The following is a 19,448-nucleotide window of genomic DNA, read 5'->3' as shown; positions in this document are numbered from 1 at the left end:
CATGTGTTCTTCTTTAGTCTTTCTGAAAATGAGAATATCATCAAGATAAACCACTACAAAAATGCCTATGTAGTCCTTCAACACTTCATTCATTAGCCTCATGAATGTACTAGGTGCATTAGAGAGGCCAAATGGCATTACTAGCCATTCATAAAGTCCTTCCGTAGTTTTGAAGGTTGTTTTCCATTCATCACCCTCCTTCATTCTGATTTGATGGTAGCCACTCTTGAGATCTATCTTGGAGAAATACTTCGCACCCCCCAAACAATCCATTAGATCTTCTATTCTAGGAATAGGAAACCTATATCTAATTGTTATCCTATTTATGGCTCTAGAATCAGTGCACATTCTCCACTTACCTCCTTTCTTTGGTGCCAAAACAACCGGTACAGCACATGGGCTAATACTCTTCCGAATGAGACCTTGGTCAAGTAGCTCTTGTACTTGTCTTGCAATTTCTTTATTCTGATCTGGAGTCATCTTGTAAGAAGCCTTGTTGGGAAATGAGGATCCAGGAACAAAGTCTATTTGATGACTAATAGATCTTTGTGGAGGGAGTGTGGCAAGTTCTCCATCACTTATGATTTCTTTGAACTGATCCAATAGTTCTTTTACCTCTCTTGGCAATGGTGTTTGTTTGACAGCATCTTTCTCCTTTGGTTTCACAACTATGGCAAACCCAACTTCATTGTTCTCCTTGAAATCATGTAAGAATTCTTTTCTACTCATGAGTAGAACACGCTGATCTGTTGCTGCATCTATGCCTTCCTCAACAAGAGATTGGATTTTGTATGTCACTCCTCCTTTCTTGAATGTATACAAGTTCTTCTTCCCATGATAGACAGCATCCCTATCATATTGCCATGGTCTACCCAAGAGTAGATGACAAGCATCCATGGGCAACACATCACAAAGAATTTTGTCTTGATATCCTCCAATTGAAAAATCCACCCAAACTTGTTCATTTACCAACACATTCTACCCTTTATTCAGCCATGTGACTCTATATGGATGATCATGAGGAATCTTTGTTAGCTTGAGCTTTTGGACAGCCTCTTCAGAGATGATATTATCAGTTGATCCTGAGTCAACAATAACTTTGCAAACCTTACCAAGTATCTTGCATTTTATTCTAAAAAGTGCCCTTCTTTGTTTAGGCTCTTCTTTGCTAGGCTCCTTGATCAAAACTCTTCTAAACATCAGATTTTCTCCCTTCTCAGAATCAAGATTCACTTCTAAAGTTATATTGTTGCTGCATTCTTCTTGAACATATGTTATCTTCTTATCCCCTTGGGAAGATGATGCCTTCTCAGGACATCTATAGGCTGGATGACCAAGTTGTCCACAATGGTAACATTTCATGTTTGCAAAATGTGAACCCCTGCTGAAATTGTTTGATCTGCCTCTAGCTCCACCACCAAATCCTCTTCCTCTAGTGAAATTACCTCTTCCACTTGTTTCCCCACTTTGCTCAATCAACTTGGAGTCTCCTGTGGCCTTGGGTTCATTGCTTCTTCCCCCATAACCACCTCTATGTCCTCTAGAGTCTCTCCCTCTTCCTCTACCCCTAGAGTTAGAGTCTTGTTTCCTTCTATTCTTATCTTCCACTTTGAGTGCCAATTGAAAACACTTATGAACAGTAGTAGGAGTCCAAAGGCTGATCTCCTCTTGAATACTCCATTTCAAACCACCTAAATATCTAACCACCTTGATGCTCTCCTCCTCTTGGACCTTGGATCTCAAGAAAAGTTTTTGAAACTCTTCAGTATAGGAGGCCACATCCAAATCTTTTTGCTTCAAGCTTTGTCTCTTCTTGTGTAGCTGGATTTCATAGTCTTCAGGCAAATAGTTATCTCTGATTTTTGCCACCATAGCTTTCCAATTAGAGATAGGTTTCTTGCCTTCTCTTTCCCTCTCTTCTTGAATGAACTTCCACCATGTTAGGGCTGGTCCCCTTAATCTTGCTTTGGCAACCTTCACCTTTTGTGCCTCTAATACACCTTCACATTCAAAATGGTTCTCCATCCCTTCAATCCATTCCATGACCAACTCTAAATTCATCTTACCAGTAAATAGGGGTATCCCCTCAAGAGCTTTGCCACCCAATGCCTTGATGGCTTTAAGGAAAGGTTCCTCTTGTAATGGAGGATCAGGTTCAGGTACATAGTCCTCTTCATTCTCTTTCTTTCCCTTTTCTTCATTAATTTCCAACTTCTCTTTCATTTTTCCAGCTGTCTCTACCACTTCATCAAGCTTATCTTTCATAGCTTCTAAGGCTTCCTCAAGGAGCCTATTTTTCTCCCTTTGTTCTGTCACTTCCTTTTCCAACTCAGCATTTGTTACCATGGTGGTTTCTCCCACTGACTCACTTCCAAAATAAGACATACACAATGTCTTGTCCCAAACCTTTCAAGGCTCTGATACCAATTTGATGGGGAGGATCTTGAACAAGGTTCTAGCCTCAACTACTAGAACTCACTTTAGGCTTTCTCCTAGCCTCTTAGGGTATTTATCCTATACCCTACTCCAAGGGAATCTTCTCTCTATTCCCTTATTACACTAATCCTCACCAATCAACTCAAAACTCTATTTCACCATGGGGTCTCCCTAGTGCTCTCATTGCACCGTTCTTGACAACTGGCTTCCAGGAGTGCATTCTTGGCTATATTGAATTCCAAGGCTTGTATTAGATCTCATTCAATAGTTTTTAGGATCACTAAGTGAATTGGAGTATTGGGTTTCCAATCGATTTGAAGATTGCATAGTTAAGAGGGCTACCAAGACTAATAACAAAATTAGGCCTCCAAAACTGATTTTTGGCTTATATCTCCTCAAACCCTTAAGAAGTACTCAAAAAAATTTATGATTTGGATACCCTTTTGGCTCCCCTTGAATATTTTTTAGGTCTGCAACACCCAGGTCATCCGTACAAGGGATTTCCAAAAATATGTCTATTTACAAGGGTTTCTTGTTTGTATGAACAGGAATATAGAGAGTTCTTCCTTCCACCACTCAAATGGACTCTAAATGACTGAAATCCTAGAATTAACTTCCTTCACTCACCACTCTTTCCTTCTATGAATTTTTATTGCACCCAACACCCCATTCTATGCCCCTTTCAAACACTTAGTTGCTGATTTCATTGCCTAGCCGGGTATGCAAACTCGCCTAGGGCCTCTTGGAAAAAACAACAAACCTCTGCAAAACAAGACAAAAATAAATATTTACATTGTTTATACAGTCTAGTACTTGATTCCAAAAGGCCATCATGGTTCCACCATTGGAATTCAAGTTATAGAGATTTCTTTGCTGATTGCTGTGTATAGACCAGCGAACTGGCAACTTTAAAAAGATTTTTCAAAGTAGTAATGAAACTGATCAAAAAAAATCCTAATCTTTACCAAAGCATATACATTCCATACAATATAAAATCACATGAAAAAAAAAACCCTATCAATCCATTAAAGGTGTGGATGAAGGGTGAAATCAGAAAATTGTCATCAAAATGCTCAGTTTGCTCTTCATTCCAATGCCAAAATTCGTACAAAAGCATATGCCAACCCTCAAACTAACTTGGATTGGTCTTAAATACCTCTTACCCACGTGAATCAATAGATCCCATAGGTTTCCAACTGATTCTTGAAGCCCTTATAAAGTTTTAGCACTTTTTGTCAATGTTGTCAAGCAACTTTGCAAAGTTGCAAAGTTGCCAAGTGCAACTTTTGCACTATTGTGCATTTAATGGCTCCATGACCTCAAACATGGTTAAATGAACCTATTTCCATGTAATTACAACTTTTAACATATTTTCCATTTTTCCCATCCTCTTGGGGTCTTGGTCAGTGTTTGACCATTCTAGGCTCTAACAAGCAATTTAAGCAATTTTGCCAACATAGAAGCAACTTGGAAACTCAAACACAACAAAAACCTATTTACAAACACAACTCACACACTTGGGGCTTTATCCCATAGCCCTTATTCATGTGGTCTATCCAAGACCACTACAAGCCAAAAATGATTTAGGAAACTTGGCATATTTCTTAGGTGCTCCTGTACCAGGAGGAATATTATTCAATGGTCATGGATCAACTTCAACATTCATCTTGGAGTAGCTATCACTGATGGGCATTCTATATTGAGGGGGGAACTACCTTGTCTCCTTTCTTCTTCTTATTTTACTTCTTCTTTCTTGGGGGGGGGGGGGGGGGGGGGGGGGGGGGTGGGGTGTGGGGCGGGGGGTTTTTTTCTTCTCATACTTCTCTATTGTATATAAATGATGTATGTTGTAATGGGGGGCCGGGTGGGGTGGTCTTAATTACTCCATCCATCCATGGATCTTTTTTTTTCATCTCTCTTTTTGGGGGAAGGTTTTTCCCATGAGGTTTTCTCTTTTTCTCTGCTTTATGAGAGCTTGCATTGTTTTTTAAATTTTGTACATGGGTACCTAACATGGCCTAATAGCCAGGACCCATATTTCATCAACATCTAGCTTTTGTGAGCTTAAGTGCATTCCCATAATTTGCACGTAAGGGGGGTGTTCGTGTAATTAAGTATTTACTAAATACACTTTACTTAAGTTTACTTAGTTTAATGCATTAGCATATGAGTTGTCATGTAGACAACATAGTAGTTTGCACTCCAATTGAGCACATGTTGTCTACCACATCTCTTTATGAAATATTTTGCATTCTTACCCTCTCATTGTTGCACATACATTCATGCACAATGGAGGATAATCCACTCTTGGTGGACATGTGCTTAGTTGTTATGCTTGTCTCTTTTCTAACTCCTAGTCATATTAGATGCCTTTATATAATGTATTCATCTAATTATGTAATTAATCCATTCTCATTTGATCATATCTTATCTCTCTTGTGCTATCTATTGAGCTTCTAGATATTAGCATTTCATTCTTTCCTTATGAAAATTCTTACATGGTATCAGAGCTATACCAAATTCTTACATTTTTTCCAAAAAGAAATTCATAGTTTCACACATTTAACTATCTTTTAGGTTTTTTTTTCAAATCCCTTCCATGAATGATAAACACCTTCGAATATAACAACCTCCATATCAAAAATGGAGATACAATCAATATGTTCAAAATTTCTAATTGTGTGCACATTTCAATTCATTTATAATTTAAAATAGCCTTTTGAAGGTTGGTCTATGAAGAAAAGGGCTATTATCTTTTGACCCATTTATCCATTGTTTCTATTAAAACCCTGAATTTTCCTATAGAATGTTACATCAATTGCTATGGCTAGAGAACAAGAGACTAGAATATGTTTAGGTTGCAAAATGTGTTTAGTTGCAACTTATATAGAATTATCTCATCATTTAAGATTGAACCCCTAGTTTTTAATCCTTTACTATATATGTATCGACACTCCTTGTGGTGAGATGTTTTGAAGTGTTTGTTTCTTAATAGTTGTTTATAGATTGTGTACAGTGTATGTTGACACTCTCCATTGTTGTAAGTCCAACTATAATATAAAGTTTGACATTATTCAACTTCTTACCACATATTCATAGATAAATAATAAAATTTAAGGCATACTAAAATGGAATTCTTTGTGCACATTCCTATACTGAGTGGTAAGATATCAATATTTATATTGCTACATTTGCAAGTTTGATCAATTGCTAGATTTTCAAGCTTGATCAATTAGAGATTTTGTCTTTTGACTAGGGTGGGTAAATAATATGAGATATACTAAAATGGAAATTCCAAAGAGAAAACTATATCTTATATATTTTTATACATAAATTGGTAATGTGTGAAGATTGACCTTCCTAAATACTTTTGGAACTTTGTCAAACCAAGATTTCAATAGAATGAAAATGGTAGTCTGTGTATATTATAAATTAGTAATTTGGAATTGAAATACCAAAAAGAAATGTATCTTATATTTTTAATACACAAATTGGTAAAACATGAGGATTAACCTTTGATAGAAGCCAGGATCCAAGATTCCAATATTTCAATAGAATAAATATGACAATCTTTTACTATCTTAAATTGGTTTCTTTGTATCTTTCACAATTTTTTAAATTGGTCTCTTTCACAATTTGGGATGATACTTGGTGTTGACAATGTTGAATCAAATGAAACTCATGTTGATGATTCTAAAAATTGGGGATTTAGATACACTACAATCTATCATTTGCATGTTGTTCAATGAAAGAATCTCTTGCTGATGCATTTGGTTAGATTTTGAAAAATTGGTTATATAGCTACACTTACATTATTCAGTATTGAATCAAATGAAATTGGTGTTGATGTGCTAACACATTTTGTTTAATTAAGAAATATTGAGTATTTACTTATATTTTTGTGTTGTAGAAATGCTAATGCATTTGGTTTGATTTTTTGATTGTGAAAAATTGAGTATTTACGTACATTTTGGTTGCAGATTGTTTGACAAGTAGCCAAAATTATATATTGCTTTAATTTAACAAAGAGTGGTGTATAGCCACATTTTGATTGTAGATTGCTTCTTCATTAATTATAAAATAATGAGGTGTGGACTTTACTTTTATGGTTATAAGGGAGTAACAACTTAATTCCTTTCACAGAGCTTTGTAGTTATTATTTTGATATGTAACAATGAATATTTAATGACACTCAAGTTGACTAATTCATATTGAAATGGTATTATGTTTTTCTTGTAGTTGTGTTGATGCTATGAATTATTTTGAATTTAAGTTAAAGTTTTGTTAATCAATATTATAAGAAGCATAGAAATCCCTTTTGGATAGTTTCCTTGTAATGTTGTACAATAGTTGTTTTGCTTGACATTAGTGTACCTGATGGTGCTCCATCCAAGGTTTCATTAAAAGATTTACCACCTCTACGATAGGTTTTCCTACCATGTAATCCTCTTGAATACTGAATATTGATAACATATATTTATATTCATCTACTAATAGGTCACAATAGGAAGTGTTTTCATAATTAGTTATGGCTAAGATTGTTTTTTATTAGATAAACATGTTTTACAGGGAACCTGAAACTCGAAAGTTAGTACATAAGAAGGTTGATAATAAGCGTGACAACCCAACCAAAAAAGTAAAAGTTCAAAGGCTGATAATAAGCATTAAGCCCAGCCAAAGGAAAGAGTACTAAGAAAAGACCAGGAAAAGGAAACAAACAAAGCCACGACCAAAAGCCAGAACAAAAAGCCAAAAGATAGCGATAAACAAAAGAACAGGCAAGAGTTATTCCTTGGTCTTTTGCTTCGGATCATGCATCACCTGAGCAGCCTCTAAGGCCTATTGATTCTCCTCCACTTCCATCTATTATGCCCTTTGATTCACCTGGTCCTAAGCAGGAGTGGAGTTGTCCTTTTCAGGGTCATCCTCCTTTCTGGCCTCGTCCCTGTCATTTCCATCCTCATCATCGTGCATTTCTCTTTCTTTGATCTAGACCATGAGAGAGATGATGTTGTTATTGATGGAACTTAATAAGGAAAACATCTAGTTTGCAAGGTTGTGATTGTAGTTTTCCAGATTGTGTATCCTCTATTCCGCCAGAGTGAGCCTATCAGCCGCATCCGTCTTCCTATTGGCATCCATTCCTTTCCTTGTTGCCTCAATGTGTTTCACCTGGTCTTTAACCTCCTCAAGCTTGTGGAAAAGCCATTTTATTGATCTAAAATTATCAATCATGTTGTTGCAAGCATTATTTAAAAGGTTCATCCCTATCTCCCTAGCTCTGTCTGAAATAGCCACAATCGTCAAAAAAATTAATTCTTCCAGCCGCTGCTCTTCTTGATTATCCACAAGGATTTGGGAATTCATGGCCTCCCTAAAGATTCCCATTTTTGAAATTTTGACATTGAATTTGATCCATTCTTTCCTCCTATTATTGGTCTAAACTTGCCCTTCCACTTACCCATCTTTCTTCTCTTTCTGCTCCTCAGGGTGGAGATGGACATGACAAAGAGGTAGCACAGACGCCTCCTCATATTGAGAGCGCACATCCTCCAAAATCTCCCTCTTGTGCTTCTTCCTTCTAGTGTCCTCCTTTTTCTCCTCTTGTGTCTCCTTCATGACCTCTTTAGACTTCGGATCCTCCTCTTCTTTGTTACTTCCCTCCTCAGCCTTCTCAACCTGCTTCTGCCCTAGATCCCTAGGGCTTTTTCTACTTGGTGTAATGGTGGGGGGGGGGATTTTTTGACATGATAAGTTGCTGCTTTCCCTAAAGAGGAAATCCTTCCTTTCTCAGAACTGAGGCTCTAAATATTATCTGAGTCAGAGGAGTAATTGGAACTTCCAGACTCCACTATCTTTGTCTGAGGCGGGGCATTGCTAATAGTCTGAGCTTTGAAGTGCTCATGAATAAGTAGTAGCAATCCCTCACGCAGAGTTGGGTTAGCAATGGACTTCTTTTTGAAGCTATCCATCACCTTACTCATAGGGTTTAACAAATAAAAAGGGAAAGAAAACCTAGCTTTCTTTCTGAAATGATTTAAAATAACAAAGTGGTGGGTGCGGGCTCTATCAAACCTTGGGTCCAGAGTGATATACTCAATAATAGCTTTCAGAACATACCTCCACCACTTCTTCATGGATTTAGGGACATAGTAGGTGTCAATTTTTTTCAATGCCTTCAATTCCTTCTCACTCTCCACAAAATTCTTAATCGCATTGGCTGAGAGCTTCTTATCCCTGAAGAATTTGAAACCCTCGATAGGGATCTCGATGATAGCCACTATTACCTCCTTTGTAATCCAAAAATTGATGCCATTCACCTTAACCCTACCATCTTTCTAGGACCCCACCATACTATTGGTCACCTCCTGATCAAAACTGTGTAGCTTCATGAGATACTTGGTTACCCCACCCTCATCCAACTTTTCCCAAACTTTCTGCCTACTTATCCATTTCTCAAAGTCCCCCACCGGCTCCTTTCTACATCTCTCATCCACCATCTCCACACACTGCACACCCACTTTACTCATAAGGTCTTCACTGTGAGATTGGAATGGACCACCGAGATTAAGCAAAGAGAAGAGAAAATTAACTCTATTGTTGCCCCTAAAATGAATGCAATAAACAACCCACAAAGCATGGCGAATAATCAATGAAGGATATCTACATTTACAAATTCCCACTCTTCTATTATGAAAAGTACCCATATATCTTAACCCTTTCATATTCATAATTACAACTTGATATCCTCCGTACTTCCTTGGATTTTATCCAAGTCGATCTGACACTTGATGTCCATCGGTGAAGAATTTTGAGAAGCCAAGTCAACTTTTGGTTTGTGCTGACCCCTATATTTGCCAACCTGTCGGCAACCAGGTTTGCTTCTCGAAAAGTATGGGTGACGTGGAATTTTTTGAATTTGGCAAGGGGTCTCTCTAGTCTCATTGATAAGATTTGCAATAGTCCAAGATGGAAATGAATTTCCATTGATGCACTTAATAATGTTATTCAAGTCCCCTTACAGCCATAAATTGGTGAACCCAATTTTAAAAGCCAGTTTAACAACATTGCACGCGGCGTTGGCTTCTGCAAAATAATTTGTTTGGAAACCCAACAGGAGAGCAAAAGTTGCAATACTATCTCCATTTTCATTTCTAACCACACCTCCACTACCCAAGGATCTGGGGTTTCCCTTGGAGGCTCCATCAAATTTGGCTTTGTGCCAGCCTTCAGGGGCGAGGAGCCACTTGGCTTCCTATCTTTTTCTCATTTTGTCTTTAACCTTCTCCTTATTCCTGCCTCCTATCTCAAAAGCTCCCCCCTTCCTCACAAAATTTTTTTCCTTTATGTTATTGAAGATCTTCCTTCCAACAACCAAAGTCGGCTCCTCTCTGTCTCTAAAAAATTGGTTGTTTCTCTCCTTCCATATGCTCCAACAAAAATGGGGTAGGAGACAGGAGTTGATTTCCTTCAAGGAAAACCCATTGAACATACCATGCCATTGGCGGAAAAAGTCTAGGAGGTTGGAAGGAAAGCACCAACTGTGATCAAGGTCCTGGGTGAGGAAGTCCTAGACAGTCCTGGAGTAAGAGAAATGAATGAACAAGTGATTGCCAGTCTCTAACTCATCTTTGCATAAAACACATCTGTTGGGCATGATATGACCTCTTTTAATGAGATTTTCTTGGGTGAGATTTTTTTTCTGAAGTGCCAACCAAAAAAACATGTTGACTTTTGGCATTAGGCTTGGGAGCCAGGCCCTCGACCAAGGGGGGGACTCATCTGTGCTCCATAAAGCAGAGTACCTAGAGGCAGCCGAATAGAACCCATTGGCATTATCCCTCCAAACCAGTTCACCCTTATTGGTACTAAGGGATAAGGAATTAAGCATGGTCAGAATTGGTTTAAGGTCCTTAGAGATAATAGAGAGGTCCTTCCATCCCTATTCAGTCCTGTAGTTGCTGACTTTGTGCCCAAAAAGGTTGATGCAATCATTAGCCCAAACACCATAGCTAGGGTTATTAATGAGGGGGCCCTGAGGAAGCCAGCAGTCCATCTAGAAAAGAATGTTCTCCCCATTTCCCAGCTTCCAAGAGACCTTAAAATTAGCAAAATTCTTGGCTTTTAAGAAGTTGTTCCAAACAACTGAGCCCTTGGGGATGTCCTCACTGAAAAGAGTGAACTAAAAAGAGGGCCTTTTTATATACTTGTTCACCACAATATCTCTCCATTCCCCCGTGCTACTAAAGATGTGCCAAATTTTCTTTTCCAGGAGGGCCTTGTTGATATGAGTGAGTTTCCTGATTCCTAGACCACCATTCTTTTTAGGGAGACAAACTTTGTCCAAAGCAACAAGGGGGTACCTTTTAATCCTTTCAATTCTTGTCCATAAAAAATCCCTTTGGATTTTCTCCATCCTCTTGGCGTATTTATTGGGTATGGTAAAAAGGCTCAGGGCATATATTGGTAGGTTTTGAAGGATGGATTTAACTAGTTGACATTTACTAGCTTGGCTGAGAGAGGCTCCTTTCCAGCCAGCCAGCTTCTTATTGAACCTATCCAAGATGTTGTTCCAAAAGGATTCAGAGGGGGACGTGCCCAAGGGGAGACCCAGGTAGGTGGAAGGAGGCTTCCCCACCTGACATCCCAAGATTCTGGAGATTCTCTATTGTCTTCCCTCCGAAGTGTTGATAAAGAAAATAGAGCTTTTGTCCCAATTGATGAGCTGCCCGACCCTCTAGAATAAGCATTCAAAGTGTCTTTCAAAGCCTTGGCCTCCCTGACTAAAGCCTCTCCTCCCATAATGGTATCATCAACGAATTGCTGATGTGTGAAGATCCTTCCTTCTTTCTTTTTCTTCTCCATGAGTCTACCAATACATTTTGCCAAGATGATGAAGAGAACTGGTGATAGAGGATCCCCTTGATGAAGGCCTCTAGAAGGTTTGAAGAAATTAGAGGGGGATCCATTCACTAAGATAGCTAGCTCAGGGGTGGTGACCAGTTGGGAAATTAGCTTGTAGAATTTAACATCAAAGCCAAAAGCCTTCAACACCAACTCCAAAAAGGACCAATCCACCTGATTGTAAGATTTAGACATGTCAAGTTTGAGTAACATCCCTTCTCTCTTACCAGCTTCCATAGAGTGAATCACTTCATGCACCATGATAATCGAATCTAAAATCTATCTGCTTGGGACAAAACCTAATTTTTGTTGGGAGATAATCTGGGGGAGAAGCTTAAGTAGCCTCAAAGTGAGCACCTTCGAGATGATCTTTTAAAATGAGTTGCATAAGCTGATGGGTCTGAACTTATCCAGAGTGTCAGCCCCTAGCACTTTGGGAATAAGAACTAAGAATGTGGAGGTGATTTCCTTTAGAATGCTTCTAGCTCTAAAGAACTCTTGAACCACCTTAACAACATCCTTTATAATGATAGGCTAGTACATTTGGAAAAAGAAGGTAGGAAAACCATCAGGTCTAGGCAATTTGTCCGTCGGAAGAGAAAAAAGAGCTTCTCTCACTTTAGAATCAAAAGGAATGGCCTGGATCAGATTATTATGGTGCGGTTGGAGGATCTGAGGGATACAAGAGACAATGTCTTCTTGGTCCACCTTAGAGAGAAAAGGATCCCAAGAAAGAAGGGAGGAGAAGAAAGAGATAGCTTCCAGAGAAATATCATCTTCCTTAGTCAGCACACCCTGATCTTTCTTCAGGCTAGAAATCCTGTTGTTAGCTCTATGTTTAAGAGTGGATAAATGGAAGAACTTTGTGTTCTAGTCTCCTTCCTTGAGCCAATTGATTCTAGATCTTTGCCTCCAGAACTTTTCCTCCTTACTAACGATGTCATGTAAATCAGACAAGATGGACAGTTCTAAATCTCTACTCGAGGCATCATACCCATTTGCCTAAATGGAGTCTTGGATGGAAGAGAGATTAGAAGTAAGATCCTCTTTAATAGAGAATAAATGACCAAAATCTGACTTATTCCAAACATTACTAAGTTTTCTACCTACCCTGAACATAGTAGTGCCTTCCACATCTATACTCCACCATCCCTTAATTCTCTCAAGAAGGTTAGGGTGGGAGGTCCACATTTTCTCAAAATGAAAGGGAGGAGGTCTACAGGGGTAAAAAAGAACAATCGAGAGGGAGATGGGGGAAGTGGTCGGGCCCAATTCTAGGCAAAAGAGCTAATTTGCAAGAAGAGGATTGCAACCAATCAGGAGAAATGAGGGCTCTATCCAGTCTAACCTAAATACACTCCTTGCTTAAGCATTTATTGGACCAAGTAAAGTCACCACCCATAAGGTCTAGATCCAGAAAAGCCAAATCATTGATGAAGTTAGAAAGATCATGCTTGCTATCCTAGTCCTGAGGCAGACCACCCTTCTTTTCCTTATCTAGAAGAGGGGTATTGAAGTCTCCCATAATGATACCTTTTTTTAGGTTACTATTCTGAACCAGCCCTTCAGTTCTAGACTAGTAGGATTTTCTTTCTCTCTTGTTATTGGGGGCATAAATGTTGAGCAAGAACCAAAATTCATTGGGATGAATATTGAACACTTTACAAAATAGAAAGTTACATGCACTGGAAATAAATTCCACCCTGAAAAGATTTGACATGTATAAAGTTAGTAGGCCCCCAGAGGCTCCATCAGAGTCTAAAGCCTCACCGCTCATCATGTTACTGAACTCTATGTTTCTCAAAGAATCCTTTTTCATTTTAGTTTCTTGGATCATCAAAATATCTGGTCTCTGGTCTCTAATCAAATTCCTAATGATTTCCTGTTTATGGGTGCCATTTAGGCCCCTAATATTCCATGAGATGATCTTCATTTTTTACTCCTTGAAAAGTCCTTCAAGGTGCTTTGGCACCCATTTGCCAAACACCTTTTGGTCTCCTCTTCTCTAGACCCCCTTTCCGATTTCCTGCCTGCTTTGGTTGTAGAGCCCACATCTAGTTTGCAACTGCTCCTGGTCACCACCGAAGAAGCCTTGAATGGATCTCTCATTTGGTTCTTCCTAAGTATCTCTCCCTTCTTTTTGAACTTCAAAGATCTAGAAGCCTTATTAGCATTCCTTGGGGTGCTGTGAAGATCAATCCGTTGGTCCTAATCTTTCACCAAGTCCTCCTTATTTCCTATTCTAGTCGCTACATCTCTGGTGGAGACCAAGTTTTCCTCTAGGTTCTGGAAGATGATAATTTCCTTATTTTCTCTTTCCTCGATCTCTTTCATGGAGCCCAAAACCATTTGTTCCTCAGTGGGGAGATGGTCCAAACTAGCCTTCTTAAGATCTTTCTGCAAGACATCCTTAACTTCCTCTTCTCCAGGCTTGAGGGTCCTTTCCTTGACCTGATCATCCCCTAACAACTTGGGTTTGGTTAAAGGAAGAGAGGAACTGGGTCCAGACTTGAGTAGTTCTCCTTCTATACTTGTCTTTCCCTAAAATTCTAGGTTTGTCCTCTTTGGGGATTCTACTGCATGCTAGGTCTCCAAAGATAGGTCCTTTTGGCCTACTACAGAGGTCTTCTTTTTCCAAACTTTCCTCATCCTTAGTTGAGAAGAAGAAGGGGGATTCTTTACTCTAGTCAACTTAGATTTCAGGTATTGAAATGCCTTGTGACCGGTTTTTAGACAATGAAAGCACCCAAAAGGAACACTTTCAAAGTCCAGCTACTGGATATGGGTGCCAAGTTTGGATTGAAAACAAACTACTTTGAGAAAATCCTCCCCTTCCCTCACTCCAATGCAGATCCTCACATAAGTGAGCCTACTCTTCGAAGCAATGATTGGGTCAATGTAGAGAAGCTCTCCAAAAGATCTAGCCACTCCCTTAAAGACATCCTCATTCCAGAACTCCAAAGGTATCTCCAAGAGTCTAACCCATATCGAAGCTTGCTAGAGGAAAGATTCATTTAAGTCCAATTGGGATGACCATCTCTGAAGCATGAGGGTGGCCCTACCAAAGCTCCAGGGACTTTCACAAAGGATGTCAGCCATGTCCTCTTAACCGGTGAACTCAAAAGAGAGAAAACCTTTAGCCATTGCTGTGACACTGATCTGACCTTTCAAGCTCCATTTTTTCAGAGTGTAGGCCTGAACCACATCAATGTTTGGTCTTGGGCCTATAAAATTTCTGAAAAGCATTGAGGACATGGAGGCAATGCTATGATCAACAATCTCATTTGGAATAGCGATCATGCAAGATCCTTTTTCTAGACCTGATACAACCTTAACCGGAGGAAAAGAGGATTTACCTGATGGCTTGATTCCAAAGAGTGAGGCCTAACACTTTGGGAGATTCCCTAGTATATCCTCATGTGGGTCCCCATCTCCTAACTCCTCCCTGATGCCTACTTGGATCCCCTCCTACGTGCCTAGTGATCGAGGTCTGCCTCCCTATGAATTCCTACCTATCTCCAAATTTGAATTTTGAACTTGCGCTCCAGCTTCCATTTTCATGAATTTTTTTAAAATTTATTAACCCTTGGTTGTAAGCACTATAGGCAAGAAGCCCCACTATTTCACCAAGGGTCAATGGAAAAAAATTCTCGATTAAGATCCATAGTAGAGAATGGCCCTTTGGGGACTTGAACCTTGGTTGTAGGCTCTATAGGCTAAGATTGTTAAGATAATGAGTATTTATTGAATAAAATGAATTAAAATTAGGTGTTAAATACAATTTATTTGGTATTAAATTTCAATATTTTAACTAATTAGTGTTTATAGCTCTTTATATTCATCCCTCAACATGGGCTTTATGTTGTCCTACCATATCATAGTCATTATCTTATTAGAACATTTGGAAGAAATTTTCAAGGAAATAAATAAGGATATAAAAATTGAGATATGTAGGACCATGATTGGCCTACAGCCTATTAAAAATGTGACTACATTTCTCTTGATTAGGCTTTGAATAGCTTTTGAGACTGTTTTCTTGTTCATTGGACCGAGTTCTTCCTTTTGAAGCTTCCCTTAGACTAATTTCATGTAACCATATCCTTTTGATCTTCTACTACCATTGTTATGCATCACCTCAAAAATTTGTTAACAACCATAGGATTATATCTTTATTCTTCATTTATCCACTATTACTATTGCACACACATATTCTAATTAAGTTTGTCATGCTTTATGACTTTCGTTGTGAGTATTCTGTAGGTTCTTAATGGATTCTTTTTATTAGGTTTAGTAATAGATTAAGATGCAAATGCTCATGATATTAAATGTTTTAGTCAATAGGTCATTTGACAATTTGTGCTCCCTTATTGGTTCTTAAGATGTGCTAAGAAGATCCATTGATACTTAACTAGCTTTTGGTGGTCTTCTTGTTCATTGGAATAGATAATATTCTTTTGAGTCCCCATGTTGCTTAAGATGTGCTAAGAAACTCCATTGATATAGAAAATCAAGATAAAAATTAAAATGCCAACCCTATTTGCATAACTATAATGAGGAATGATCAATTTGTTCTATCCTTGGACTTCTACACTTATTAGAATGTGAACCTAGAGCATGTGGAATTTTGCAAAGAATGGGAAGAGACATATACCAACTTCTCTTGCAAGAAAACAATGAAGCACTTTTAGAATGATTAACAATCTCTGCATTGTTTCGTAGTCTCATTAATGATGTAAAGGAAAATCTAGATGATACCAAGACATTCTCTTTGAAGATGTAAGCAATGGTATGTTTTAAACTATTCTATGTTATTTTTGGAGGTTTTAACATGTGCTTTATTTGCCATTTTTTTTTCTCTGATACATTGAAGTATTAACATTAATGACTAGGATATATTCTACCTTCCCTCTATTTTAAAATTATGCTTGAGCAATCGATAGTTAATTTTTTTTAATTTGTTGGGCCTTTATACTAAACATGGATTGCCAATTTTCAACTTTGTATATGTGATTGCAAACTTGGAAAAGATGATGATTTATCCTCTCTAAATCTATGTTCTCCCCTTTTGTTATTTTGTGGCCTCCATCTTTTTGAAAGACCTATCTCTAGCATCTATTATGGTTACTTCTTTGTTACAAAATCATTAAAGCTTTGTATTATCTTACCTATGTATCATATTCGCTGATATGATACACTTATCTTTTGGAAACCCTACTAATTCCTTGGAAGCCACATGCTTAGCATGTTTTCTCCCTATGAGAGTTTTACTGGACTTTTAAGGCTTTTACTAGATGTGAATTTTCCCTTTAAAAAATCAATTTCATTTTTTTTCTATAGCCTATAAGTTCAACCTCTAGATATAAATAAAAATGTGGAGTTCTCTTGCAACATATCATTGTAGCTTCATTCAAAGGGGGAGTTATTGGTGAGCCCTGCTATCCAAAAGTACCTCCATTACTCACATTCCATCTTTAGAATCCTCTTTCATATGATATAGGTTGAATACAATAGTGTATGCTCCAATACACAATGAAAATTAAAACCTCATGGATGTGGTAGTTGTCAATCTATACATAGTCATATTTTTTTCTCTCAATCTATGACATCCTTGTATTATCTCTCTATTCTATGGCATGGTCACATTATTATGTCATTTTGAAAAAAAATTCAAAACTTCCCTTTATTGCATATCATGGTATGCTTACTTTTGTTACTATTCAGAACTCTCCATTTTCCTATTGCCATAATGCTTGATCATGTTGAATCCTTTTCACTCATAACTCTACATATTTTTTAATAACAAATTACATTATTCATTTCATATAGAAGATGTCCACATCGTAATTTTAACACAAGTAGGACCCTTCATTTCAAAACTAAAAATTATTCATTTCTTCATGTTGAATTTTCTCAAGTTTTCCACTTATATCTATGCCTGGATTTCGTGCAGCACATGTGAAGTTCTTAAAAGAAAAACTAGTAATTATTTTCCATTTATAGAATAAATTGCATGAAATACTTGACTGCTACATTATTCAGTCATTTATTTTCAAAAGTATAACTTTCTTGCTCTCATACTATCATGTCAAGTAAGAAAAACTTTTCCTAACATAGAATTCCCATGCTATGAGAAAACCCTACATGTATGAATTGTGAAATGGGTTGTACCTCTCTACTAAAGACACTCTATCTTTCTCTATAGTAGCTACCCCATATTCTTAGAAGCATGCGTTGTAGTAGTCTCACTGTTGATAATTACTTTTGCACTATTCCACCAAACCCAAGCTTCCATAGCATATTATATACCTTAAGCTCATATCTTTCCTAATGCTAGATTCACATCAACATTTGTTATGTTATCAATGCAATGAAAATTCTTTCTTGTTTGAAAAGGAACTATGTAATATGCTTTGTTACTTTTAGCAACCTCATAATGGATGTTATTTTCTCTGTTTGGCTTAGTAGTTATCTTAATAACAAAATTTTGCATGTTTACAATGGTAGATGCTCATGTGAATTTAGCTTCAAATAGGAATTTTCTTCTTCCATCCCTAATTATATGTTCATCTTGGGTTGTATTTTACTCTGCCAACTTGAATTTCACCTCTACTATATTTTTTTAAAAACAAATTAGATTAGTCTAAATTTTGACCAATCTTGGTTGACATTTCCACCAAGTATTGTTCAAATTTTCAACCAATTCTTTGGTCATGAGTATGGAATCGTAGTTTTTGATAGACTAGGAAAGGTAAAAATTTTGACCATAGCTTGGTGTCCATTTTGACTAATATTGGTCAAAATATAGGTCAAAATTTTGACTAATTCTTTAACCATGAGTATGGCTTTGTAGTCATTGATAGACCAGAATCAGTCAAACTTTTGACCACACTTTAGTGGCCATTTTGATGATGTTTGGTCAAAATTTTGACCAATGGGCACCAATAATGCTCATATTAAATGTAGCCTATTTCGACCGAGTGTTTGGTCAAAATTTTGACCAATTGGGTTCATCAAAATTTCAATGACAAAAATTGTGATGCACCACTTGGTCACAAATTTGACCAACATGGGTCAAAATTTTGACCATTTTTTGTCAAAAAATGGGTCAAGTTTTGACCATTTTTTGTCAAAAAATGGGTCAAATTTTACTAGTACATCCCCCATCTCCAACAAGAAGAAAATTCCTAAGAAAGAAAAGGAGACCTTAGTAAGGAGAATCCCTAGACAAAAACAAAATCTACATGTTACTGAGCCACAATCTAGCTCCACAATTCATTTTGATTCCTCTAAGCCCTTGGAATAAGAAATACATGAGCCTAATGGTCAACAAGGCTTGCTGAATTTGTCATCTAGAGTTTAAGTAGGGAAACCTCCTGAAGCTGCAAAACATGAAGAACATATGATAATTGATGATTCTAGTTCTAATGAACAAAACTATATGTTTGAAAATGATGATATGATAGAGGAATAAATCCTCATGGAAGAATACATTCTAGAGTTACCTCTTGTAGCATCAAGAAAAAAAATTCATGAAACAAATTTTGGGGTTGACCTAAGTTTTGTAAATGAAGTAGCATAGAAAATATTGAAACAAGGTCTAGATGCATTGGCTTCAATACATTGGGTTAGGTCTTGATGTACCTAAGGAAACAAAGGTAAAAGAGACACATCCTGGAGGGGTTAAAATTCCATTAAAACATGAAACTGATGTTATAAGCATAGTAAAAGGAATCCTTAGTATGAATCTTAAGTTAGGAACCTCAATGTATGCATCCTTATTCTCTGTTATCTTTTAGTTGTCTAACCAATTGACCTTGGAATGAGAACAATGAAATCAAAAAAAAATCGTTAAACCAAGTTATTGATAATAATTATCAAGATAGCTTGGAGAAGGAGAATGAAGTAGAGTAGTTGAAGACCAAGCTTACTAAGGTAACCTCAATGATACCTGAACTTATGAATTGTCATTCACCTTCCCTTATCTATGCACTATTGTTGAGAGAACAAATCTTGCATTATCAAATGACTTGTGTAATAAGAAATAACCCTCATCTTTGGTTTAACCTCTTGATTTTTCACAAGATTTTCATAGCTCTCCTCTCGCAATA

This window comes from Cupressus sempervirens, chromosome 7 (genome assembly GCF_028749045.1).
Source record: "Cupressus sempervirens isolate cs-2001-9-10 chromosome 7, ASM2874904v1, whole genome shotgun sequence".
Lineage (NCBI taxonomy): Eukaryota > Viridiplantae > Streptophyta > Pinopsida > Cupressales > Cupressaceae > Cupressus > Cupressus sempervirens.
Note: the sequence above shows the minus strand (reverse complement) of the source record.